General features: G+C 47.6%; 2 long non-coding RNA genes across 5 annotated transcripts; one reads left to right on the top strand and one right to left on the bottom strand.

The window, feature by feature from the left end:
• Nucleotides 1–3,700: 3,700 nt before the first annotated feature.
• On the top strand, nucleotides 3,701–7,297 carry LOC116866742. The gene is made up of 3 exons (XR_004382453.1): nucleotides 3,701–3,731; nucleotides 4,435–4,507; nucleotides 7,236–7,297. It is a non-coding gene; the product is annotated as an uncharacterized LOC116866742 (long non-coding RNA).
• Nucleotides 7,298–13,693: 6,396 nt separating this feature from the next.
• On the bottom strand, nucleotides 13,694–16,435 carry LOC116866632. 4 transcript variants are annotated; one of them, XR_004382439.1, is made up of 5 exons: nucleotides 16,233–16,435; nucleotides 15,475–15,682; nucleotides 14,843–14,899; nucleotides 14,325–14,440; nucleotides 13,694–13,942 (listed from the first exon to the last, which is right to left on the bottom strand). It is a non-coding gene; the product is annotated as an uncharacterized LOC116866632 (long non-coding RNA). The 4 variants fall into 4 exon arrangements; XR_004382438.1 differs by having other exon boundaries at nucleotides 15,475–15,845; XR_004382440.1 differs by lacking the exon at nucleotides 16,233–16,435 and having other exon boundaries at nucleotides 14,325–14,436; nucleotides 15,475–16,198.
• Between the last annotated feature and the right edge of the window lie 9,081 nt (nucleotides 16,436–25,516).

Below are 25,516 nucleotides of genomic sequence, written 5' to 3' on the forward strand. Positions count from 1 at the left end.
GTCTGTTGTTTATGCCACCCAGTCTATGGCATTTGTTATAGTCGCTCTAACAGACTAAGATAGGATACAAAACTGGAAGACTGGGGGCTCTGGGTGGCTCAGGTCATGATCTCAGGGTCCTGAGATCAAGTCCCGTATAGGACTTCCACTCAGTGGAAAGTCTGCTTCTCCCTCACCCTCTGCTGCTCCCCCCACTTGTGCTCTCTCTCGTGTGCACTCTCTCTCTCTCTCAAACAAATAAATAAAATCTTAAACAAACAAACAAACAAACAAAGAACTGGAAGGCTTCCAGGTAGCTCCCAACCTCCCCTTCAAGGTCAGGTGTTGGAGCTGCCTCCCTGCTTCCCTTGCCATCCTGGAGCACAGCTTTTTGGTTGAATGAAGATGGTGAAAAATCTCCGTCTTTCCTACTGGAGAAGGGATGTGAATGAGGGTGAATGGGGAGCATTTACTCACCATTCTTGATGCCTCCTACTTTGGGCAGAAGACATCCACGCAGCAGGCCTTTCTGTTTTCTTCTTCACCTTCTTCTCCCACAGCTACTGTCCTTTCCTCAGGTTAACATTGAACTTGGGGGAAAAAAAATCAGCTACTTAGAATTTTGAGCAAATGTTAATCACCAACAGCAGTCTTAGTAATCTGCTTTTAACATTTCTCCTGAGGTGGGCAAGGCTAATTTAGCTCGTCAGTGGAGGTTCTGTCTGCTATTAACCTCTTCACCCCTTTGTCTTTCCCAAGTCCAGTTGCTTTTGCAGGGTTTAATTGGATTAGGGTTAGGGTCTCAGATACTTTCGGATCTGGAACCTTTATTAGATGAGACAATGGAAAACAGGAGGTATGGGGGTTGGGGGACAGTAATTCAATGCCCGGCTCACAGGAGAGAATAAAATCCAGAATTAGTGAGGCCTGGGGGCAAGGCCTTTCCATAGGGATTTCCTTCAGGTCCCAAATTCCTCTCTGTCCAGGAACCCCTGGGAGATGAGAGCATAGGCATTTCTGGTGCTTTTCCCCCCTTTTCTCTTTTTTAGGGAGTAGACAAGACATACTGATGGCTTGCTAGGGAGAGAGACAGTACAGTAAGATAGAAGTGGTGTAGTGTTGTGAAAAGCACCAAATGTTATACAGTTGGTTTAAAAAAAAAGTAACAATGTATGATTCCCAACTAGCTTCCATCATAAACTAAACTTGACCCTGAAGCATGCTGGGAGCTTGGCACCAGTGTCAGGAGACGGGGTCAGCATTTCAAACCACAGGACTCCGAGGATGTGACAGGCTCTGGCATTGAGGCCTTCTGAGGAAGGCAGGTGAGGAAGGGTGACACTGGTCTGTTGGATTTGAGTCCAGAAATAGGATATTCTCCCAGGACCTCTGTGCAAATCCAGGGGCACCATTTACAGGCCACTGGTGGTCCCAGGACATTGTGGTATTACTCAGCCAGTACCTTTCTCTAGGTGGCTGCCCCTCCCTTACATCCACAGTTACCATGGGAGCTCCATGCCTACACCTAATTCACACTTGACCAATGGGGGTTTTCCATCTCTTTGGTCAAGTTGATTGGCCCAGGGGTGGCCCCCTGATCTAAGTGGGCTATAAAATGTAAAACCTGGGGAACCCCAATAGCCATGGGTCTTGCTGTGTACACCTGAGAAGCAGAGGCCAGTTTGCAGAAGGAGAATTACCTGCATGCAGAAAGGCACAGAGATGAAGACTTAAAGATGTTTGAGTCCATGTTTCCAGCTGTCCTTTCATTACAACTAGGTTCTTGGACAGGGTTGCTTGAATCGCTAAATTCCCCTGCATGTTTAAGCTGGTTCAGATTGGGTCTTTGTCATTTGAAATCATCAGAGTTCTGAATAATATGCCAGAGGTCAGGGTCAGGGGTGTAAACATACTATTGTCTGAAGCCCTTCATTGGATTTGGAATAGGAGTCCTCCAGAGGTCAAGCCTCACCCTCAGGAACTGGAGGGAGGAAGAAGGGTTTCAGAGATCCAACCAAGGAGGAAGGTTTGGGGATTTAGGCACAAACTGTGAGAGACCCAGGATGATCAGTGGGCATGCAGGTGACCAGGGCTACTACCTGCTACTAGACTCAGGATGGGAAGATTTCATTCAGCAGTCAAGGGACCGCTGACTCTGTTCCACTTGTCAGAATTGCCTCAGATTTGCCAAAGTAATGATTGTCACAACAGTGACAAAAACCAAACCACCCAATTAAAAAATGGGCAAAGGACTTGAGCAGACATGTCTCCAAAAAAGATATATACATGGCCAATGAAAGAAAAATGGCCAATAAGCACAAGAAAAGATGCCCTAACATCACTAGCCTTTAGAGAAGTGCAAATCAGACCACAACAAGATACCACCTCACATTCACTAGGATGACAGCTATTCAAAAACCAACAGAAAATAACAAAGCCTGGCAACGTTGTGGAGAAATTGGAACCCTCATGCATTGTTGGTAGGAGTGTAAAATGGTGCAGCTACTATGGAAAACAGTATGGTGCTTCCTCAAAAAAATAAAAAATAGGATTTCTACGTGTTATGAACTGAATTATGTCCTCTCACCCACCCACCCCAACTTCATATTTGCTAGCCCTAATCCCCACATGATGGTATTTGGAGACAGCATTTGCCAAATAATATTTGGGAGGTGATTAGATTTCCAAGAGGGTCAGAACATCATGCTCACCCTTACAGGAAAAGACCCAAGTTCTCTCTTTCTCCCTCTTTGTCACATGAGGACACGGCAAGAAGGCAGCCATCTGCAAGCCGGGAAGAGAGTTCTCACCAGAATCCGACCATGCTGGCACTCTGATCTTGAACTTCCAGCCTCCAGATCTGTGAGAAAATAAATTTCTGCTGTTTAAGCCAGCCAGTCTGTGGTATTTTGTTATGGCAGCCCAAGCTGACTAAGACATTATATGATCCAGCAATTCCCACATGCAATCTGGCCCCAAACTTTCCTTCTGATATATTGTCATCATACCCAGGCTTAGTCCTGCAGACTCTCCTCGTTCCTGGGCTGGCACTCAAGCTAATCTTACCATTTAGGATGCCACTCAGCATCCCCCTACCTCAATATTCCACCTGCTTCTTGAAGTTTTCCTAACCCTCTCATTGGAAACGACCTCTCTTTCATTTGAACTCCCCTAGCTTTAGGACTCTCTCTTTCGTATGACACCAATCACATTGGGCTTTGTCATAATTATTTTTGTTTTTGTCCTAGTTTTTCCAGTGGTCTGTAGGACTACTGAGGACAGAGAGGGAGTGAGTCTTACAAATCTACAAATTCCTCCTAGCTGACATCAGTGTTTGACACACTGCAAGATTTTAATAAAAATTGCTTGAAAAATGAATATGGGGAAGCCAGAAAAGATCCGTAATTAACAGTATGAGAAATTAGCACAGAATTAAATTTAGGAGCATGTCCCATACCCGTGTCTATTTTCTCTCATATACAATTTGGTCTGTGAATAGGAACAAATGTCAGTCACCAGCGTGACCATGTTAGTCCAGTCATTTCTGCTGTACAGATGTACCAAGTTATTGTCGCCAAGAATAACCCTTCACAAAAACCTTGCTAACCCCACTCCTGACATAAACACATGGCAAAACAATCCTGGAGATTCCAGAAGGCCTCATGAAATCACAATGGGGAAAGTCAAGAAGGGCTCACCTCAGAGTCCAGGGGTGGAACAAAGGACAAGCCTGCTCCAATTTAGAGTCTGAGGTAAGAAAAGGAGTTGTTCCCTGTGTCTGGGGAGGGATCGGCCCTGAGAGTAATGGCTAGTGAGCAATCATGGTACTCTACGCCAAGTATTATGCTGAGATCTGCACTGTCTGGTGTGGGAGCCACTAGCCATGGGTGGCTATTGAACACTTGAACTATGACCAAACTGAAGAATGGGATCTTTAATTTAAACTTAAAAACAGATACTCTGGTTATGAGAAAATATTTAAGAATGGTCAGAGCTAACTGGGGCATGCAAATCTACCTCTTCAACAAGAATTTTGTGAAATCTAAAAACAAAGCAAGTATCTCTGATGAAAATTTAGCATCTGAATTGATGGGCATGGTAAGTGTAAGATATACAACAGAGTTTGAAGATTTACTATGAGTAAAACAATGTTAAAGATCTTCGTGATAATTTTTGTATTGATTGAGTGAATTACAATATTTGGGGTTATATCTATTGGGTTAAATAAAACATAGGATTAAAACTCATGTCACATGTTTCTTCTGACTTAAAATATGGTTACTAGAGAACTTAAAATTCCATCTACGTTTCCATATAATTCTGTTGAACAGTGCTTTGTGTTATGCTAAATGTTTTAACGTGTAAGGTCGAATTTAATCCTGACAGCAACTCTAAGAAATATGGCTAGCATTATTATCATCATTTTTATTTTGTGTTTATTTATTTTTTTTACAGAAGATGCTCAGAGATGTTTAACAACTTACCCTAAGTCACATGGCCTAGTGATGGAACCAAGAATCAAACAGAGGTAGTCTTATGCCAGAGCTGGCAGTCCTCTATGCTAGTCTATGCTCTCTCTGGGGGCTAAGGGGTAGGCCTGAGCATGCAGGACTTTCTGTTTGGGTGCCAGAATCACAGAGGGTCTCAGAGGCAGAACTTTTGGTACTATTTTGGGACGATGCTATACATACCGCATAGGTCATTTCAAATTCTTAACTATAAGTATAAAAAGTACACTACAAGTTTGGTGACCCTGCTTTTGGCATTTCTTAATTTTGTAATACCCTGGAAGTCTCAAAAGAAAAAAGAAAAAGGAAGAAACCAAATCCCTCTAGACTTCTGAGAGTCCCTGGTATTACATTAAATGATGTTCGTAGATGTCCCAAATGCCGTCTTGGATAGTTTTTAGTCAGTAATATGATAAGTGATTCAGGAATTGAGCAAGACAGGTCTAATGCAACAAGGAGGCAGTGTGGCCTGGCAGCAAGATTCTGCTCAGAACTTCTCATGCTGCGCTGATATTATTGGTTAATTGTCCACACGAAGGTGGCAAGATGCTGAGGTAGAAGGGGAAGAGTGGAAAGATGGGAGAAACGTTTGACATTTTCCAAGTCCAAGTTTTCTAAGAGGTTGGCAGAAAGCTGGGAAGGCCATTACTCTATGGGCCTGAACAAAAGTCATAATCCTTCCTGCCTCTTGCCCTACAAGGACCTACTCTGGGACCTGACTTTGCCATTGTTGGAAACACAGATGCACTGTGGGGACAGGACACAGTCAGGGTGTCAAGGGGAAGAAGGAGCTCCTTTAGACAAGGGAAAGGCCAGCTAGGGAGGAGAGTACACAAAACCAAGGCTGGACTGGGGCAAAGTCAAGCTCTGCCCAATTCCAGTTTTGCCTGAAACTCCTTTGGGTTTGCTTTGGACTTCTGGAGGGAAGTCTCACCCTATCCCGTAGTCCAGGATTTGATGGAAAAATTAATTGTCGTTCATGGAATAGTGAAATCAGAATCCACAATTATGCAAAGTGACCTGAAAGGGCTGGCTTTAAATGTGGTGGTGGCCTTAACCTGAACTGGTTTATTATGCAAAAATCATAGGTATTGTGGGCACCTGGGTGGCTCAGTGGGTTAAGCCTCTGCCTTCGGCTCAGGTCATGATCTCAGGGTCCTGGGATCGAGGCCCACATTGGGCTCTCTGCTCAGCAGGGAGTCTGCTTCCCCCTCCCTGACTGCCTCTCTGCCTACTTGTGATTTCTCTCTCTGTCAAATAAATAAATAAAATCTTTAAAAAAAAAATCACAGGCTACTTCAGGGCTCAGTGCTCCTCCCTGCCTTCTCTTGGGATTAGTGGAACATCAGAGCTTAAAGAGGGAACCAACAAGGATTCATTTGGGGTTCCTGAAATGTGTTCTTTTCTTTTCTTTTTTAAGATTTTATTTTTGGGGGGCACGTGGGTGGCTCAGTTGGTTAAGCATCTTTGACTCTTGGTTTTGACTCAGGTCATGATCTCAGGGTTGTAAGATTGAGCCCCACAACGGACTCCGTGCTGGTGAAGCCTGCTTAGGATTGTCTCCCTCTCCTCCTTCCCCCTGCCCACTCACATGCTCTCTCTCTCTAAAATAAAAGCCAAAAACAACAACAAAAACAGCCCAATTTTATTTTTTAAGTAACCTCTACACCCAATATGGGACCTGAACTTTCAAAACCCTGAGATCGAGTCACATGCTCCACTCACTGAGCCAGACAGTTGCCCTGAGATGTTTTTTTCTTATGAACTATGTCATATCTATGTGTTTGGAGCACTGGTCTGTCTGGAATGAAGGGGCGATGATACTTTCCTCACATGAAAAGTGGGAAAGTTGATGCTCTTCCGCTTTCCCACTCTTGGATGCCTTTATAAGAAACTCCTACAACTGAATCCCACTTGTTACTTTAAGGGTTTCTTCTAAAATAGAAATATCTCTGGGAAACTTAAGAGACTGAGCAACTCACAAATTACTGTGAGATGGCTTAATTTCCTAACACCTGTTGACCATTGAGACTATAGATGTTTCCAAGGGGCTGGGAGGACGACAGTTGAAGGAAATAGAAATCGATATTTATTTATGTACCTATGCCCCACCCCCAACCCCTGCCGTGGGCATGTATGCGGTCTTACTAAAACTCATGCGCTGTTTTAAAATCAAACTCCAGACACCTGCATGAGTCAAGCAGGGCTGAGGCTAGGGGATGAACCAGAAACATTTTTTAAGTCCCTTCGTTCTCTGTGAGGTCACTCTGTCTGTCCTCTGCCCAAAATCCCTTAAGGCATAATTGAAGCTTTTCTGCAAGAAAAGCAGGACAGCTGCTGCTAATTTAATTACATCCAATTTGGTGGTGTTTACTGAGCCTTATGTGTAAGGCACCTTCTTAATAGTGTCCCAGACCTACGCAACATTCACCCCCACTTCCTCCCTCTTAATAACCTGACCCTTGCGCTCTCTGGCCATGCTGAGTCTTCAGCCTCCTCCGAAGGGGATGGGCCTCCATGTGGCAAAGGAAGGCCTCAGCTAAAGCCAGCTGCTCTGACATTCTGTTTTATTTCCATCGATTCTGATGTGGACACAATGCAGGTTGCTATAGAACTGCTAGAGATAACTATAAGAGCACATTAGAGCATGTAAAGCGTTATTTCAAAATGAGGGAAGAAAGGAAGACAGACAAAGAAGGATCTTCCTGCTGTCAGTTACGATTTTTACTTTTATTTTCCTGTTTGCAGAGCACCAGTAACGGGAAGTGTTTGCTTCTGCATGTCGGTGAACTTGGGGCACACAAATAAAAGAGGCAAAAAAAAAAAAAAAAAAGCCCAAAACAAACCCACTTTTTTTTAAAAGGCTCTTGCCCCCAGTGGCGTCAGCTCCACCCTGTAAGGAACTAAAGCAGGAGCGGTTTCTAGAGACAAAAGCAGCTACCTTCTCATCTCTGAAAATGGTGCCTTTCCCAAATTGCTTTTTCATGTTTCCCTCCTTGAAATGTGAAATGACCCTGGACCCAGCACTCTACTGTTAGAGCCCATGGTGTTATACACACGGGGTAGCTGTAGCTTTTGGCAGGGCCCTGGGGGAGATAACAGGAGTTCCAGGAGGGAGAGGAAACTCTAGGGCTAAAGCACTGTGCTCGCTTCTGGCTGAAACAGGCTACTTCAAAAATGGCTCCAGAAAAAGAAAGCCCAGAGGTGGTGAAGAGGGAGCAAAAAACCTTGCATTTTCTTTTTTAAAAAGTGGTAATTGCCTACTTCACCTGCAAAGAAGAAGTCTCCCTCAAAAGGAGAAAAAAAAGCACGAAAATACCACCCCCCCATCCCCAACTGTGCTAAGTACTGGGACCAACCAAATGACTGATGTGTCCTGTAAATCATCTTCGGGTGGGGGAAGGGTCGGAAGAGAGGCAAAGGCAAGAAGCAGAAGCCAGGCATAGTGTTAGCTGATTCCAGCAGAGGCGGTAAGCAGCAAGGGGCCTGGGCTATGGGATCCATAATTGGCTAACGAATAATAAAGCCAAAATTGGATATTAACAGCAATTAGTTTCTGTAGAGGCACTGGGGAAAAGAGCTGCAGAAAACCCCATTGGGCCTTAAACCAAGGCAATCTGAAATTAAACCAGTGTCTCAATTAAATGGGAATAAATATTGCCACATCAATCTGGGTAAGTGTGAGAGGGGGCTGAAGGGAAGCTCCCTGTGAAGGCCAGGTGCACTCTCCTGTGTATCAGAGGCTTTCGGTGGTATGACCTTTGCCAGAATCCTCCTGAAGGGACCGGTAGTCTCTTGAGGCCAATTGGTCTCCTTTCTTTGGGCACATGACCTTGAGACAAGGCTCTGAAGGTTATTGCAGGGCACTGGCCTGTTAATACAAAGGAGCCTCACAGCACTGACTCTGCACCCTGGTGGGCCTAGCAGGTGAAGAAAAGGTGGGTTTAAGTTCTTTTTACAAGAGGCGCTGGTCCAGCAGACCAGTGGAAGGGAGGCTGAGTGTCTCCTCTGCCTGGGGCCAGGCCTGGGGTTTGGGGGCTCACGAAGACACAGAGTGTCTGCTCCTATGTTTCCGGCCCACTTCTCAGGGGCTCCATCTTCAGCTAAGGCTGAAGGAGAAAAGTGTCGTTTTTCTTCTGGGTTGAGGATTCCATGGTGGTTGTTTTGCCTTCTTTAGAGTGTGGTGGGGGTCGGGGAGGAAGGTATTTGGGAATGGCGAGGACCTGTCGCTGGGGGTGGTGGGTTGCTGGGTCCTGGGGGACCATGCCAGCCAGCGACCGGGCCCCATCGCCAGGGCTCCGTGGGTAGGGGGATAGGGGAGGCTGGGCGGTATAAAGGGGAGTCACCGAGGACATACTGGGGCCGGAAACACCGCTCCCTTTCCAAAAATCACCCCTAAAGAGCTTTCACCCGGGCCCTGGGCTGGTGGGAAGCCCGGGAGGGGTTAAACCGTGACTTTTCATCGTGACTTTTCATCGGGATCTCTCCCAACCTCCTCCCTGGGCTATGCCCCTCCCTCTTTCTCGCACATCCTGCAGCTTTCCCGGGTGCGGGATGAGGTCGTAGAGACCGCAGGTCCTGGAGCTGACAGGAAGGAGGCCTGGAGAAGGATAAGAGGAGAGGGACCGTCCTGGGGGCCCGGGTCCTCTGCGCGCCAAGGCCGGCCCGGTGCGCAGCGGGAAGGCGCAGGATCTAGGCCTCGGCCTGCGCGCTCGGGAAAGCGCCGGGGTGCTGGGAACGGGGGAGGGGGCGGCAGCCCATTCTGCCCGCGGCCTTTGGTTTGCGGTGTCCCATTCTTCCATGCTGAAGATGTACCCCGCCTCGATGCATCCCCCATTCCCACCGACTCCGTAATTATCTCTAACTTGACCTTCGTTTGTCCTTCTGGCTCTGGAGCGAAATTTGGGGGGCTCCGCGCCCAGGACACCCTGCTGTCTGCGCGACCACCCGCACCTTGGATCAGTCCGAAGCTTTGGAAATGCGGGATACCCAGGGCTTCGGGGACCCGTTTCTTGATTCAGGCAAGAGAAACAAAAAACAAAACAAAACAAAAATCAAAGCTGGGAAAACAGGGGCAAGGAAGGAAAGAGAAAGGAAACCAGCGCCTGTTCATCTTCGCCTTGCTCCATTTAGAGGTCTCAGGGGCATTAGGAGAAAAAGCGAAAACCTTGTGCACGTCGGAATGCAGGTCACTGCGAAGCTCCAGGCGTGGGGCCGCGGGCCGGGTGGATGGCCAGGCCTAGACGGCACTCCTGCACCCAGGCTGGGCAGCGAGCTCGCTCCTCTCCAGCAACAACGGCGTTGAAGAAGTCACTTCAAGTAGCAAGTGGAACTTCCAACGACAATACTGCCTCCTAGGTTCTAGGTCTCACTATTTGTACATGTCTAAGAAATAGACTGGATTTTAATTTCAAATAAACCTGCCTCCCCACAGTAATTCTGGGAAAGCCCTGGGTCATCCTGGAGGTTTATTCTAGGGGGCTTTGGCAGCCATGACCCAGGCAAATATTTCTATCTTAAGACAAAAGGGAGAGGGGTAAGAAAATGAAAAGGTGAACCTTTTGAGAGCTGCTGACTCTTCATTTCTGACCTGGAACATTTTCTGCTCTCAGTCAGGCCTGCATTTTTTCCAGGCCATCTAAATTTGGTGCAGATCTCTCCAGGCCACCGGCATCCGGATGGGGTGGCACAGAACAGCACACATGGACTGGACCGAATCCCATTTGAAGTCTTTTTCTTGTTCTAGGTCTACATTGGAGATGCAATTAACTATTAAATGGTTTTTTGGGTTTGGTTTTTTTTTTTTTGGGTGGTGGTTGTCATTGTTTTCCACTGGAATCGAATGGGGAAGGACTTGGCAAAAACACCCAAATGAAAGAATTATAGATGGGACTTGGAAGAAAAAAAATCTTTATTAGGTATCATAATTCTCATAATTGTTGTTATTGACATACTCATCCCCGTGAATCAAACACACATACCACCAGCACAGCCTTTGGTCCCAGTTGACTCATGGAGCTCTAAAACCACCCACAGAGTATATGAGGAAGGGAGGCTCCATCTGTCCTAGGGAGAGTGCTTTGCAGCTGCCCCCAGAGGACTCCATTCTAAGGCTGGAACAAGGGGTGGGGGTATTATGTAAGTTGAGGGAAAGAGAAAATTGTCTTCCTGTGCAGAGAGTATAGATGTGTGTGTGTGTATGTGTTTAAATGCTTTCCTATAAATGTAAGCAATGGATATGATTATGAGAGAAAATGTACGTATATATGTGTATGGGCATATGCCTGCTGGAAAGTCTGCCTTTACCCTGTTATTCGCTTCTCTGGCTAAGCCACAAAACCTGTCCCTGTTCCCCACCCCTCTGGTGACAGAAAGGATAAGAGAAATTTACCTTAGATTTTGTTAAAAGATCAGTTTCTTTTCTGCTTAAACAGAGATCTGGGCCTGGGCCGTCTCTGGCAGGAGAAAGAATAATATTAACGATTTTTCCTTTGATAACATTTCTAAATCCATCTTAATGTATCTGGTACAGTCACCTTGAGCAACAGAGGAGCTCCCACAGTCATGAGCCCCATGATGGTGATGAGTTGGGACTCCTGGAGGCCACCTTGGCATATTCCGTCAGCGAACTGCCTTAATACGTCCTGTGTTTTAAAAATTGTATGTTTTTCTCTTCGTTTAAGGCAAGGATGTAACTAGAGGGGCTCAACTAGACAAGCGAGCAGATGATGCTGAGAGTTAAAGAAATGCCTTGGAAGGGCATAAATCTCAGTTTTCTTACGTAAGTATCAGCAGGTATAAATAGGCCCTGAATATAAGAAGGCAAGAAGCTAAGACTGACTTCGCTCGGATGCCTCTATTTGGTGAACACAAAAGGGGTCTTGAAATTACACCAGGGGCAAAGTGGTGCATTCATCTTGGCCATTTTCGGCCATTAAAACCCCACGTAAAAATACATTTCATAACGAGACCTGGTGAACACAGGAAAACCCTCACACCCAGGCACACAGACCCGGCAAACCTAGAACACTCCCACACCCATTAATGCTTTCTGGAACAAGAGTTTACATAAGTCATAAAAAATATGCCCCTCCCTGCCTAGTTTATTAGCCTCAGGAACCTGGCGGGGGCCATGTCCATGGTGCCTGTGGTTTAAGCTCTCAGGGAGAAGCGTGTTAGGTTTCCACCTAAAAGGGCCATTACTTGGGGAGACATCTGGAGATTGTACTGACGGGCAGGCGCATCAGTGAAAGGGCACGGCCATGTCTGATGGACTTATGGGGAAGCAATTACAGAGACAAATCCCACTATTGCCCACAACCGTGGGGCAAAGTGTTGGTCATCAGAGGCTTAAACCGTGCCTACCGGTCCCCAGCCCAACATCAGAGCAGCCTCCTTAGGTAAGAGGGAGGGGAGAGGAAAGGGAATTTACACCCCAAGGAAGCACCATTTGGAGGCTGGTCTATTTTGAAGGCAGTGGCTGCCACTGACTATTAGGACAACGAGGGCTAAGGCTCAGAGGCCAGATAAAGTGCTCTTTTCTGTCCTTTGGCCAAACTTGACTTCTGGGACTTGAGAGATAGCACCATGCCCGCAGTTTGCATGATGAGAACTGCGGTCTTCTCTCTGCAGGAGTGAGCGGGTTGTGGCACATTTCCACAAAGAAGGTTCTGGGAGTATCTAGAGGGGGCACATAACCTAACCGACTCCAGACACTCCCTTAGGAGGGCAAAGGAAGAACCTAAGATATAATAATTATACAATGATTGGCACATAGGAGGTACTCCGTAAGTATTTAGGAGGAAATGAGGCTAGGGCTCCATGGCATCTCTGAATACTAATTTGCTAAGTGGGTTAGCCGGGCGCTTTGCCGAACAAAATAAGCAAGCTTCACCTGAGACTCCTTTAGGCCTCTATTAATGGCCTAGGAATCAAACTAAAATCCCAAGCATCCCTTATGGCCTTGGCCTTGCAAAGACAGGCCTCTGCCAAGGGTGGGGAAAGGGACGCAGCAGCCTTCCTGGTGGGGAGATCCAGCTCTTGGCCTCCTTTCTCTGCGGGGACCTGCGCCTCTACCATTTTCTCCACCTGCAAATTTATGAGTTTAGGTCTTGCCACCATCCTCCACAGCTAAGGGTTCTCCCTAGGACCAGCTGCTGCTCTCCATCTAGGGCTGGGGAGGAAGGCCTGATTTGGGAAGCAGGTTCTTCAGGATGAGGGAGGGGTAGCCCTTTCTATTCCCTGACAGCCTCTTTCAAAACAGTCTTTCCTCAGCAACACTTGCGCACAATCTGTTTTTCCTTCGGTTCCCATTTAAGAAGGAATTCATTCCCTCCCCCACTTTGGTACATGTAGATTATGGCGCCTCTCCCTTCCTCTGCATCTCCTGGATCTCTGCCTGAAACTACAATTACAGCAGCAAGGAGGAAGTAAGATGCTCCTAAGAGCCCTGGCCAGGCTTTCAGCCCCCATCAAGCTGGTGAACCTTCCAGGAGTTTGTTCCTTCTTCCTCATATATCCCATGACTTCCTTAAGCTTGTCAGGTGCCTCCAGCTCTACAGCAAAGAATGACAAACACCTCCCTCCTCCCTTCCAACTGGCTACCCCCCCTTCCCACCCCCCAGCCCCCATCTCAAGGAGAACACAATATATCTGCAAGCCCTGGCACAGACTGCCAGTCTCCGGATGCCAGAATATTTTTTTTAAGGGCAAACCAAAAGCTAAGCCCAGAACAAAAACACAGCCACGGAAGGTGTCGACCCACATACAATGCGCCCCCAGCCCAGAGAAAAATATGCATACAGAAGCACTCCGTCATGCGCTCACAGGCAACACCCCCCCCCGCCCCCATCGCATCTGTGCTTGCACAGATCTGTGTTTCTGTCACAGAATCAGCTTCTCTCCCTGTCTGTCTGTGTTTCTAAGGCCCCTGTCTGTCACAAACTGCACGCTTCCCCACCCCAAGGGCTCGGTTTCGGGGCAGCCCTGCCGGCAGAAGACCGAGACCCCTCCCTCCCAAAGACGCGGCGCTGAGCTCTGCGGAGGGCGCCTCGGTTCCGTGGCTCCTTCCCGGCGGGCCCTCGCGGACCGACGGTGCTCAGCCAGCCCCATTCTTGGCATTCACCGCGTGCCTTAATTGTATGGACATTTAAATCAAGGTCCGCTGTGAACACGGAGAGAGAGGCCTTTCTCCTGAGGAAGGAAGGACAGGTGGACGAAAGGGGGGGGGGGGTTGGGGAGAAGATGGAATGAGAAAACAAGGAAAAATAAGTAAAAAGAAGCGCGCGTGCGTGCGCACTGACAGCGGGGAGAGGGATGGGGGTGGGGAAGCAGGCAGAACAGGACCACAGCATCCTCCCTACCGCAGCTCCCCCAATCACACAGACAATGAGATAACAGCGACGTCTTCCAAAGGCTCTTTGTTCTCCCCCATCCTTTCGGATCCAGGCTTTTTCCTGCAAAGCGGAGGGGGTGGAGGGTTGGGGGTGTGGGTGGAAGTGGGAGACAGAGGGGTGCCTCCCCCGTGTTAATTACCCCGACTCCCTTAGCCCCTTCCTCGCGCCTCGCCTCCCCTGCAGCTCCAGACAATGAAAAAAAAAAAAAAAACCAAAAACCAAAACAAAAACAAACAACCCATCCCAAAAAACAACAAACAACCCAACACCAACCCCACCTCGCCCCAGCACAGCAAACCCTACCCACCCACCTCTCACCCTCAGTTTAGCCCAGTAAACTGAGGGGGACCAGGTGGAGGAGGAAGTCCAGGGCACAGGACGCGGAGGGCAGCGGGGGCTTGGCAGCGGCTACCAGGGCAGGGCGCGCCGCCGCCGCCTTTACCTCTCTGGCTGAGTGCGGGCGCAGGCTGGCCGGGCGTGCCGCAGGGGCGAGCTGCCGCGCTCCGGGCCGGGATCCGGGAGGCAGCCTTTCGAAACTCGCCTGCTGCAGTCCTCTTGCTCAGGTCCCAAGTGGTGGAGGGGAAAAAGGAAAAGAGGGGGAAAAAAAGGAAAAAAAAAAAAAAAAAAAACCCATAAGAGCGAGGCCCATCTGGCCCCTCATCAGCTTTGTCAAGTCTTGCATACGCTAAAATGCTAATGACCTAGATAGCTCATGCAAAATGCAGCAGGGAGGGAGGGAGTGAGGGAGGTGGGAGGGAGGAAGAGAAAGAGTGATGGGGGGAGAGCGAGGGAGGAGGAGACAGAGGGGAGGGGAGGAGACGGGAGGAGGGAAGAGGGAGGAGAGAGGGGAGGAGGGGAGAGAAGGGAGAGGGAGAGAGAGAATATATATATGTCTTCAAAACACCCCTACCACTCTCCTCACCCCACCCCACCCCACCCCAAACTGTCAACGGGCTTTACCAGGTAAAGGGTGGGTGTAGATTTAAAAGGTCACTCGTGTCTAATGCAGCTGGATCCCTGGGTCAAAAAAGAGGGAGGGACAGAGGATGAGAGTCCCCAAAGCCAAAGGGATAATAGACATTATTTTAAGCCCCCTCCCTCCATGCCTTCCTCCACCTCTCTGCTCTGTTTACACACAAATCCAGACGCCTCCTTATGTGTGTACATGGACAAATCAATTTTTCATCAATTTCTCAGAGCTTCTATGGACAGACAACCATATTCTCCTCCCCAGCAAAACTCATCTTGTGAACCCAAAGGGGGGTTTTTAAAGAAACCTCCTATTTTCTAAATCCTCCTCCAGCTGGCCGGTCTCCATTCACCTACCCCTCACTTCAACCTTCCCTTAGCTCGCTGACAACATCTCCGGTGTCTACTCTTTTCTAAGCCTTCTGCTTCCTAGTCTCTCTTCTCCAACACCCGGATCTCGAGAAGGCCAGGCAGGGGAGCAGGAAAGCCAACTTAAGTCTATCTGATCTCCCACCATTCAGCTCGCTTTCCCAGAAAAACTAAACAAAATCAAACCCTAGCCCTCTCCAACAGTGTCACTGTTCAATCATGCCAAGAGGATAAATAAAATTCAATCCGAATACCCTCAGAGGTCCGCACGCTGGGTGGGCGCTCCTTGGCACCGGAGATCACTCTCGTTCCGAGTCAGCGCTCCCGCGCGTCCCTTCTTGCCGAGCCCAAAGTGCTTTGTCCTGGGGTCCACTCAAGGTCTTCCTCTTTTTGTTCTTCTTTTTAAGAGACTGGTGGCAGTCCTCAGCGTTTCGGCCAGCCCACGGAACGGCAATAGATCTACTGGAATAAAGGAATCAAGATATATACATGCAGATGAAAGAGGGAGGGATGCGGAGAGGCAAAGGAAACCCGCATCTAGGGAGCGGCCACCGCGGCCGGGCCGGAATTGCTTCCTTCGCTGGGGAAGGAGCGGGTGGTGAGAAGGCGCTGGTGGTCGCTCCACCTGGCAGGAGGAAATGATAACCATGATAAGGAACATCATGATGATGATCATGAGCACGATAAAAAAAATTCAGAATCTCCCCTCGGTGAACCAGAGCATGCGTGCAGGAGGGACTGCACTGTTGGCGGCAGCGGCCGGGGGGAAGGAGAGGAGCGCAGGAGGCAAAGGTTGTGGCGGCAGCACCCTCAGATGAATAATAATAACGCGCAGCGCAAGTTGCGGTTCAGCCTGAAAATCCAGCCCTCCGCGTGAACTCGCGTCGAGTGCGGATTGCAGGGGATGAGGAAGAAGGCGGGGGAGGGGTGGGTGGTGAAGGGAGGGGGAGGTGGGTAGAGAGGAAGGCAGAGAGGGGCAGACAGAATTTTGAGCCTTTTAATTTATCCTTACCCAGCCCTAATCTCGTTCGCCATCCTCTTTGGGTGAGGTCGATCTCCTTTTTAAAAATTATTATTCCTTTAACGGATTATTCAGCTAAAAGAAGCCACATCTGCTGACTGTACCGAAAACAAGAGGATTAGGAGCCGGTCCACAGAGCGGGGCCCGCAGCCCCCCACCCGCTCTCTGCACCAGCACACGTCATTCTCACTGCCCCCGGGTACCTCCCTCTCCTTCTTGCTCCGGGAGAGCTGTGCCAAGGAAAATGCGGATTTGGGGAAAGTGAGAAGTGGGAGCGCTCGGAAGAGCGGGAAAGCCAAGGCTGGAGGTGGCAATTCGCACCCCCACACTCACACGCGCTTCCGTTTATCCGTTTCTATCCTGGGCGAAGGGGGCGCTTTCGCCGTGCCCACAAGCGCGGCACCTGCAGTGATGCGTGCCCTCCGCCCCCTAAACGTAACCCCGGCCGCACCAGTCCCGGGCAGACTCCCTTCAGCAGTCCTGGGCGTCAAACCTACACCCAGGTCCATCGTCCCCCACCCCTTCCTCCGCCCCAGTAGCTGCGGCACCACGGTTCGTCCACTCCGTTTCTCCCGCTTTTGCAAAAGGAGTGGGGGGCTCAGGACACCGGCACGCCCCCTGCTTCTCGTCCCCCGGCTGGTGGCGCCAGACGGGGGTTTCCGCGGACTACAGCGCGGGCGAGGCCCTAGGTGGGGGTGGATGGGGGGGTGGATGCTGCGGCGGATGCGGTTGACATCACTGCGGAGAGCACGCGGCTGTCCGGCCGCTGCGGCGACCCGAGCGCCTTTGCACCTCCCCACCATCCCTCCCTCCCAGCCACTAGCAGAGTCTGGGCAGGACGGCGGCGGGGATGGGGTGGGCTGGGGAGAAGGGCTGGTGGTGATGGGGGAAGGTAGTCCCATCCTCCGCCCCCCTGCAGTCAAGGTGAATGTGAAGGAGAGCGGACGCGCGTGCCCGCGCCTCTGGGTACGTGCGCGCGCCCATCCCGGCTCCCATCCTCCCAGTCCTCCCCCACAGTGCCCCCCCCCGCCCCGCCGCCCAGCGCCCGCCGGGGCCAGCTGGACTCCCGAGATTAGAGAGGCAAAAAAGTGCGTCTCCACGTCCGGCCGCCACCCGTCCCGCGTACATTTAGACTCACTTCGGGGAGGTGCCTTTTGTTGTGATGGTTGTGGCCGTGTTTTGTGTTTTTCCGGGAGCACGGAGTTAGCTTGGTCGTAAGGAAGGACTCAGAATGAATCTGCCCATAAACACAAAACCCAAAGACACCCCCCGCCTAAACCCCCGACAAAAACCCAGCTCCAGCAATGAGAGATCTTCCGTCTTCCCCCAGGAGTGCGTTCGGCAGCGGCGGGAGGCAATCGCCAGCCCCGGCGATTTCCGCACACGCAGGGCCCATCTGCTTCTCCTACTCCGGCTTTTCTTCTTTGAGTACTTCAAACAACAACACCAGAAACAACAGAACCAAAACTGTTTCTTGGGCAGCGCTGGTTTCAGAGCACCGAGATGGATAGGTGTAGCACCAGCCCCCGACAGCTGAAAGCAGCTCTTCAAATCAGATGGCCCGTGCGGGGTGGCGGAGAGCGGTCCTGCGGGGGTCGCTGCAGATGAGCGCCGGCGGAGCCCGAAGGGTCCAGATCAATGGTGACCCTGGGCGCTGTCCCGCCAGCTTCAAGGCCGGTTGGGTTGTTGTCAATTACAGAGTGTTTGTCCCAATAAAAGAATAGCGGTCTCAAAACCCCGTAGCACTGGCTTTCTGCCTCCAACAGCGTACCACGAGAAAGCTTAAAAATAAGCAGGTTTTGTAAATTCTAAGAAAAGGAAAGCCTTGGTTTAAATTGAGAGCGAGAGCGAGACGGAGAGACAGGGAGAAACAGAGAGAGGAGAAGGAAAATATATAAAATCTTCCTGCAATAGATTGTTAATTTCTGAAGACTGTGTAGTTACTTGGAAAGGGCCATGGTGTGGGATAGCTTTCTGGGGGAAAACTTGCCATTCTGCTAACGTTCCCCTCCAACTAAAATACTTTTCGGGTGGAAAAAACTGTATTGGCGGTAGTTTGGTTCAGGACTTCCACCATTTTGATGAGGGTTTTAGATTCAGGACTGTCTTCTAGTCCTTATGAATGCCTTAGGCAGTTTCCGAACCCCTTCTACGTGGAGGGACGGGGTGCGACTTGGAGTGCGTTTTGCTCAAGAGGCAGCAGGACACACCGCTGCTGCCCTTCTCTAGGTTTTTCTCAAAGGCCTGGTTTTGTTTAGCTTGAGGACGGTTTCAATGCGGTCCTCCAGCGCGGTTGCTGCAATGCAGGATATTTGCTCTCTCATCTTGCGGCATGGGGGGAGGGGAGCAGAGAGATGGTTTTGTAACATACTCTGCAGGCCTGAGTGGGAACGCCTTAAATGATGAGCCCCGGGTTAAAAAAGAAAAGGGAAAAAAAAAAAAAAAAGGCAGCTGATGCCGAATTAATAGTTACAGCATACCCCTGGGGCTCTCTCCAACGAGGGGGTCAGGAGTCCTTTCCCCTCCCCCAGTCACAGATAACTGTTTTTAACCAGTCTGATCAGATGCTGGGACATTTGTGATGGCTTCTTAAAACCTAAACCCTTGGGCTTAAGAGCTGTCTCTACCCCTGATCAAACTCACCCCAAATACTAGCACGTTAAGAAATTACATTGTAAAACCTCCCCAAATCCGATTGACTGGGCTGTTTGGGGCCCATATGGCTGGACAGCTGTGCTGCTCCACGTGAAAAGACACCATTGCCCCTCGGATGGTATAAAGCGGGGTTCCCCAGAGAGCTCAGACATGACCTAAGTATTAGCTTAGCCTGGGGTGAAGACTGAGTTAAATCTCTCTCTTCTTGGAGGTTAAAATAAAGACAACAACAAAAATCAAAAGAGGTGTACTTCTGAATTCATTGTAAATCGCACGCCTCCCGCTGGTTCCACCAAAGGAAGGAAAGAAGACCCGAGAAATAAACTCTCTTCAGCTTACCACAAGCATGACACTAGGCAAACTGAAGACACACAGGAGATTGGAAAGAAATATATTATTTGCCAAGCGTACCATGTGTCTGTGACATTTTGGTTCCCTGTTCAGAGAGGCAGGGTTCTGACCTCAGCCGATGCCTCCGTGTTAACAATAAAGAACAGCCATCAGAACGCAATTTCCATGGTGAAAAGATGAAACCGTCCTTTAAAAAGGAAAGCCCATTATGAAATGCAGCCGGATTTAATTTTTAATATGATGGTGGATCCTCTAACGCATTCTTTGCTGGTGTTTGCATTCAGGAGGAGTGATTCATTCAGTGGCAGAAATCAAAATAACACTGCAGTACTTTTAAATGGGCTCCTCCGTCCTAAAAGTGTCCTGAAATAGAATATTCTATAACCTTCAGGTTGTGGTGGCCGAAGAAATGGGATACAGAGCTCTTTTCCTACCGAAGTGTTCAGGCTAGACAAGAACCAGGCTTGTTCTGACTTATTTATGTGTGCCTACACGTACTACGTACCCCGTATTCCTAGTTCTCTTCAGGCCTTAACAAATATTTTAAAAGGAGGAAGAGGGGGAAAAAAAAAAAAGCCCTCACAAGTCAATCTGGAAAGTGAAGTGGGGAAAAAAAATACTGGTTAGAGGGTTAGATTCATAAGCTCTTAGTCTCAAGTCAGTCACCATTATTTTGGAGAAGGATTTCAATAGTGAAACTACCTCCTTCGGAAGCTTTCCATGAATTTAGCAGACACTAATGTGGACACATTAGTTCACATCTTGGAAACAGCTACAGAGAGTTCTGCAGTGACTGTGGCTTGCAAAAAATAAGTCAGTTTTGGAGATATCCTTGGAATGGCATAAACCTAATGCTGGAAGCCTAGAGATCATTTGGTTTTCTTCTGCTTCGTACAAAAGAGGGCAAGCAAGAGGAAAGCGAGGCCTAGACAGAAGGCGACATTGCTTCTGGATATCATGTGGATGGTCTGTAGCAAATCTAGCATTAAAGACAAAATTGATTCTCTTCCTTTCTTGCCTATTTTCCTCATATGCCATTTGACCTTTAAGTTTTCTTATGATTTTGGCAAATAAAAGAAAGAGCCCACCAACCCTAGCAACTACATTTAGTGCATACCTTGGATTTAATTTTGGAATTCAAGTCTTTCTATTTAAATGTCTCTAGTTTTAGTGATATTTCAGAACGTATTTTGAAACACACACACTGCCAGCCTCTTGTGGCCCCAGAGGGGTAGGGCAGGAGTCACACAAAGGTCTCAAAGCCTTTGGCCAAGTGGGTTGAGTACCCCAACAGCCCAGGGCCGGAGATTTTCAGGAAGGACCTCCAAGACCGCCAAGCAGCAGCCTTTCATAATCATTTTGGGGGAAGGCTGAGGCACCTGGCAAGGATATCTGACACCAATTTAGTTTATCAGGTGGCATTTGCCAGTCAGTTTGTTTTGTTTCTGCCTTATTTAATAAATTATTCCTATTGCACAAAACGGAATCTTTAAGAAATAAAAGCAAATTAAACAGTTGTGTGCAGGTGACTCGTATGCCCTTGGGCAAGTAGGTCCCTATTTTCTTGTTTCATATCCTCTTATTCAATACGAGATGCCTGGAGTAGATGACTTGGGAAGTCCTTTTCGACCAAAATAGTGTACAATTGCATTGTTTAAAAGACAACCCACAGGTTCCTGAGTCTGAAAGATATTCTCTCCCTTTTAACATCTATCTGGCAGACACTCTTCAGGGCCTGCAAAGTTGAACACAGAATGCTTAAAGAAAAATTGTGTGTGTGTGTGTGTGTGTGTGTGTGTGTGTGTTTAAATGGCATTCATCTGAAAGTACAACCCTCTTTGTTCTTGATTACTCTCTGGGTCAGGAAAAGGTCCCTCTCTCAGGTGAAAGCGTTTTTGTATTCCCTTTAGAATGCCTCACCACAACATAAGTGTCTGCCTCTGTGCCTTCACAGAAGCAGATCCAACCTGAGCCCTGTAGCCCATTTAAAAGCCCTTCCCTTTGGCTCCATCCTGACCTAGATTGCAGGATGACGACTAATGATTCATTTGCAATGCTTATGATGGACCTCTACCGCAGGGCTCTCCCTCCCCCCTTGCCCAGAAAGAAACCCTGCTCCCCTTATCATCTGATATTACTGCAAGTAAATATTTTTGTTCAATTGCTACATAGGGCATGAAGCTATTTCCTTATGAATTATCTGTCCCAGGGAGAAGATCTATAACTCACCAGTGCTTCAGGCAATTTTTAGCATGTGTCAGATTGTGTTTGCATTGGAGAACTTGGACTTTTTTTTTTTTTTTCTTTTCGGTGCAGACAAACTGTTTTTCTTTTTTGTTCTTATGCAAAGATATACAATTCAACATACCTTTACAAAGAGAAAAACCTTGTTTGGGTTTAAGAGTCTGACGGGAGCATGCAAACGGTGTTCGTATGCATAAAGGATGAGAGCCTAGAGAGGATATTATGGGTGTACTCACATGCCAGATACTGTTTTCATGCAAACTGGACAAGGCTTTCTTCGAGTTTCATTTAGCGGTAGCTACCTTGTACTGCAAATTATGAAGTCAGTGCATTGCACGAGAAAAAAAGGGTCCTGACTAAAAATGAGGTGCTGACTGCTGTGTTCATTAGATATACAGATTTGAAGCAGAATTAGTAGAAATTATTGAAATGGAAATCTTGTCAATCATAAATGAGACAGCTGACAAGTCGGGGCGAGGGGGGTGGTAGAAAAACCCTGAACATGATTCATATTTTGTAGGATTGTGTCTGAGGATGATTTAAATAAATTTGGACATTAGGTGGTGACAGGATGAAAATTAAATAACATCCAATTGGGCAAGAGACTGTAATAAGCCTGGGGGGAGTGTAAAAAAAAAAGTAAATGGGAGAAAGGAAGAACGAGGGGGTCGTTTGGAGGATAGCTTGTTTGTAATGAATGAATGGATAAATGAAATCTACAATATTTATTTCCCAGTAGCCGACACTCGGGAGACAGTCAACTATTGTTCTAAAATAAAATCAGCGTCCCTTCTGTGTTGAACAGCATCAAACAGATTATCTGCATATATAACTCTGCTGGAAGGCCAAAGAATCGTTAGCCAGAAGTGTGGTGCAGGGAATGTCAGCTTACTTCCCAGCTTTAATTTCAGCATGCAGTCAAGGGGCATTTAAAAACACTGTACGTGGAACAAAGGGGGCTGCTGCGTTTCAGGCCCGGTGCTGTCTAGGTGTTTCCCATACATTATCTGCAATCTCACTGCCTTGCTAACTCCATTTTACGGAAGAGGAGGCTGGTGGCTGCTTCCCTGAGCGGTTAAATGACTTTCTCAAGTGCATAAGCTGGAATTAGAATTCAGTTACGATCGGCCCCCAAGACTCTGCTTTTTCCATGACAACTCCGTGCTGCAGGCTTCCCAGAAGGGACAAGAATAACATTCTATAATGTAAAGCTGATATAAAAAAAAAAAAAATTGTAAGCGTTTGTCCTGCCTCATGTACCAAGTCGAAGCAAGCAGTGTGAGACTGACAGAGCAGATGAGAAACACCACTTAAGATAATTTTTCCTGCTAAACTCTGTTGTACACTATGCAAATATGATTGCAAAAGTGGAACATTATCAACACTTTAATGCTAGTTATCTTTCAAAGATGATACTTAGAGTAATCAACATAAACTTAGTATACTGTATCCTAAATAATAAAAATGTTGGCTTGCATCATTCTGACATCTAGGACGACCTAGAAAACTGATCTGGATGATATATGGTGATAATAACATTCTGCATTTATTTTTTAATTTTTTTTAAAGATTTTATTTATCTATTTGATAGATCACAAGTAGGCAGAGACGGGGAAGCAGGCTCCCCACCAAGCAGAGAGCTCAATGTAGGGTTCGATCCCCAGACCTTGAGATCATGACCTGAGCTGAAGGGAGAGGCTTAACTCACTGAGCCACCCAGGCGCCCCCTACATTTTGCATTTAAGCAGCATCTTAACCGGTCTCGGTGTTTCATCACCTGGGATGGGGTGGGGGGAGGGGAGTTGGAAAATAAAAACAGACTTAGGGGCTCATTTGAGGGCAGAGTTTCCCAGAGGAAATTCTCGGGATGGGGGACCGTAAACCAAGGTGAATACACTTCCGTTTTGTTCTGGGTGATCGCCTGCTTCCTGTCTCCCCCAAGGCAGGGGAGATAAGCAGGACTCCTGCTTGGCAGAGATGTTCCCAGTTTCTGGTGCATGATCTGAGCTGATACACTACAAAGGGAAATAGTGGGCGGAAGCAAGTGATGGACAAGGTAGGAGAGAATGAAAGAAACAATGGGAATTTAGTTTTAATGGGAATTGTTTCTCTGTTTAATACATGTTTAAATTATCTGGCTACCCTAGGACAGGAAAAGACGGCATTTCATTCCACGTTCCTTACTCGTTGTATGTCAACAGCCACAATGTTACCAAGAGAGTTCCCTGCCTAATCAAGGAGCCTGCAAGGCAAGCCCCAAGACACTGGGTGTTGTAGGCTACTGGTCTGGGAGTCTGGAGAAGAACCAGAAGAACTGGTTGTGGTACTTCCTTTGCTGCAATGATCTTGGACACGTCATTTTCCCTTGCTAAGCCTAATTCCTCTCTTACTGGGAAGTGGAGGGTGTAGGGGTTCTTCCTACTCACCCAGAGCTCCAAGCTTTTTTTGTTTTGTTCTCTTCTTCCCTCTCGAGCGGCTCCTTCCCAATGCTTGCGGAACAAGATCCCTACTCAGTAACCTGCATCTACCCACATTTCTTCTCTGAGGGGAATTTTTAAAAGGCCATAACATCAATTAATAGCATTTTGGGAACCCGTAAGCCAGTGAATGATGGCTATTTGGGGAAAACAGGATGCTTTTCTGGCACTTCTGAAATTGTGCTGGTTTTGCATGGGTCTTTGTCTTCTCCCAGAGAGGGTGGATTCTCTAGAACAGGTGTGGGTTTTAGAGCCAAGACAGACATGAGACCACGTACTCGCTCTACTACACAGCTCTGCCTCCCCAGGTTGACTGGCAGTCTTGGTCCCATGGTGTGTGAAGTGGTCAGATGGGAGAATCTTAGAGCTAAAAGATAAGGAAGTGGAGGTCCAGAGCAGAGAAGCACCTTGCCCAAGGGTACACAGTTACTTGGTGCCTGGAAGGGCTTGTGCATCTGTGTAGTAAACCAGAGTTGGGGATAGATGAGAAGAGGTAGAATTCTTCATTGGGAAACTGTGGAACCTGTTGACTTGCTTTCTCACTGGGCGTGAGCACAGCTCTGACAAACCCCATGCTTTGGAGGTTCCCTCTTACAGGGGTAATATCTACCTCAGAGAGCTATTGTCAGGATAAAATGACATAATGCAAATAAAACAAAACAAAAAAACCACCATAGTGCCTTGTTGTACTAAATGCTCAACAAATATTAAAGACATTGATTTTTACCTTTAAAAAAGGGTATCTTTGTTGCTATTGGCAAAGAAAGACTATTAGTATAATTTGTTCTTGATGAAAGCCAGAGAAGTTCCCCAATGCCTTGTGGTAATGGCATGATCATTAATTGCAGAGAAGGCCAATTGTAACCACATTTTCCAAGGGTCTAAGTAACTCCATTTCTTTTGAAGAACTGAGCCTTGCTATTAAGGTCTGTTTTCAAGGAAGTGCCAATCTATAATATCTTCATCATCATTTCACTTCTGGTACAATCTATTAGCAGGAATAAAGAGGAGACACTGAAGACTCCAGCTGTAGAAGCAAAATTCTTTGGGGGATGTCTGGGAAGAAGAAGATAAAATGTAGGACTGGTGGGGTGTGATGGAACAGTACAGACTGAGTGAAAGGGCCAATTTTTAACACCCCAAAGGGAGAAAGAGGAAGACGCATCCTTAGAAATCTTAAGTAACAGGGTCCAAGAACCTTCGTTTCTGGCAATAAGAAACCTGAAAACCTCCCAGAAGTTAGTATCTACAATTTTCAGGTAAGATATAGGAATATTCTTTGAATGGCATACTAAAGCTTGAGGGAAATAAATATAGTTGGACAAGAAATAAAAAGCTAGCTATGGGCTGTTTGCAAGAGATGCATAAAAAAATGTTAACAAGAAGGCTGAAAGGAATAGGATAGGAAAAGAAATAACAAGTAAATACCTGTCAAAAGAAAACCGGTGTATTTTACTAATGTCAGATAAAATACACTCGAAGACAAAAGACATCGCAGTGGTTAAGATGTTCTCCAAGTAAAAACCAGTGTAAGAAGAACAATTAAGT

This window comes from Lontra canadensis, unplaced genomic scaffold (genome assembly GCF_010015895.1).
Source record: "Lontra canadensis isolate GAN:19392208 unplaced genomic scaffold, GSC_riverotter_1.0 scaffold10, whole genome shotgun sequence".
Taxonomy (NCBI): domain Eukaryota; kingdom Metazoa; phylum Chordata; class Mammalia; order Carnivora; family Mustelidae; genus Lontra; species Lontra canadensis.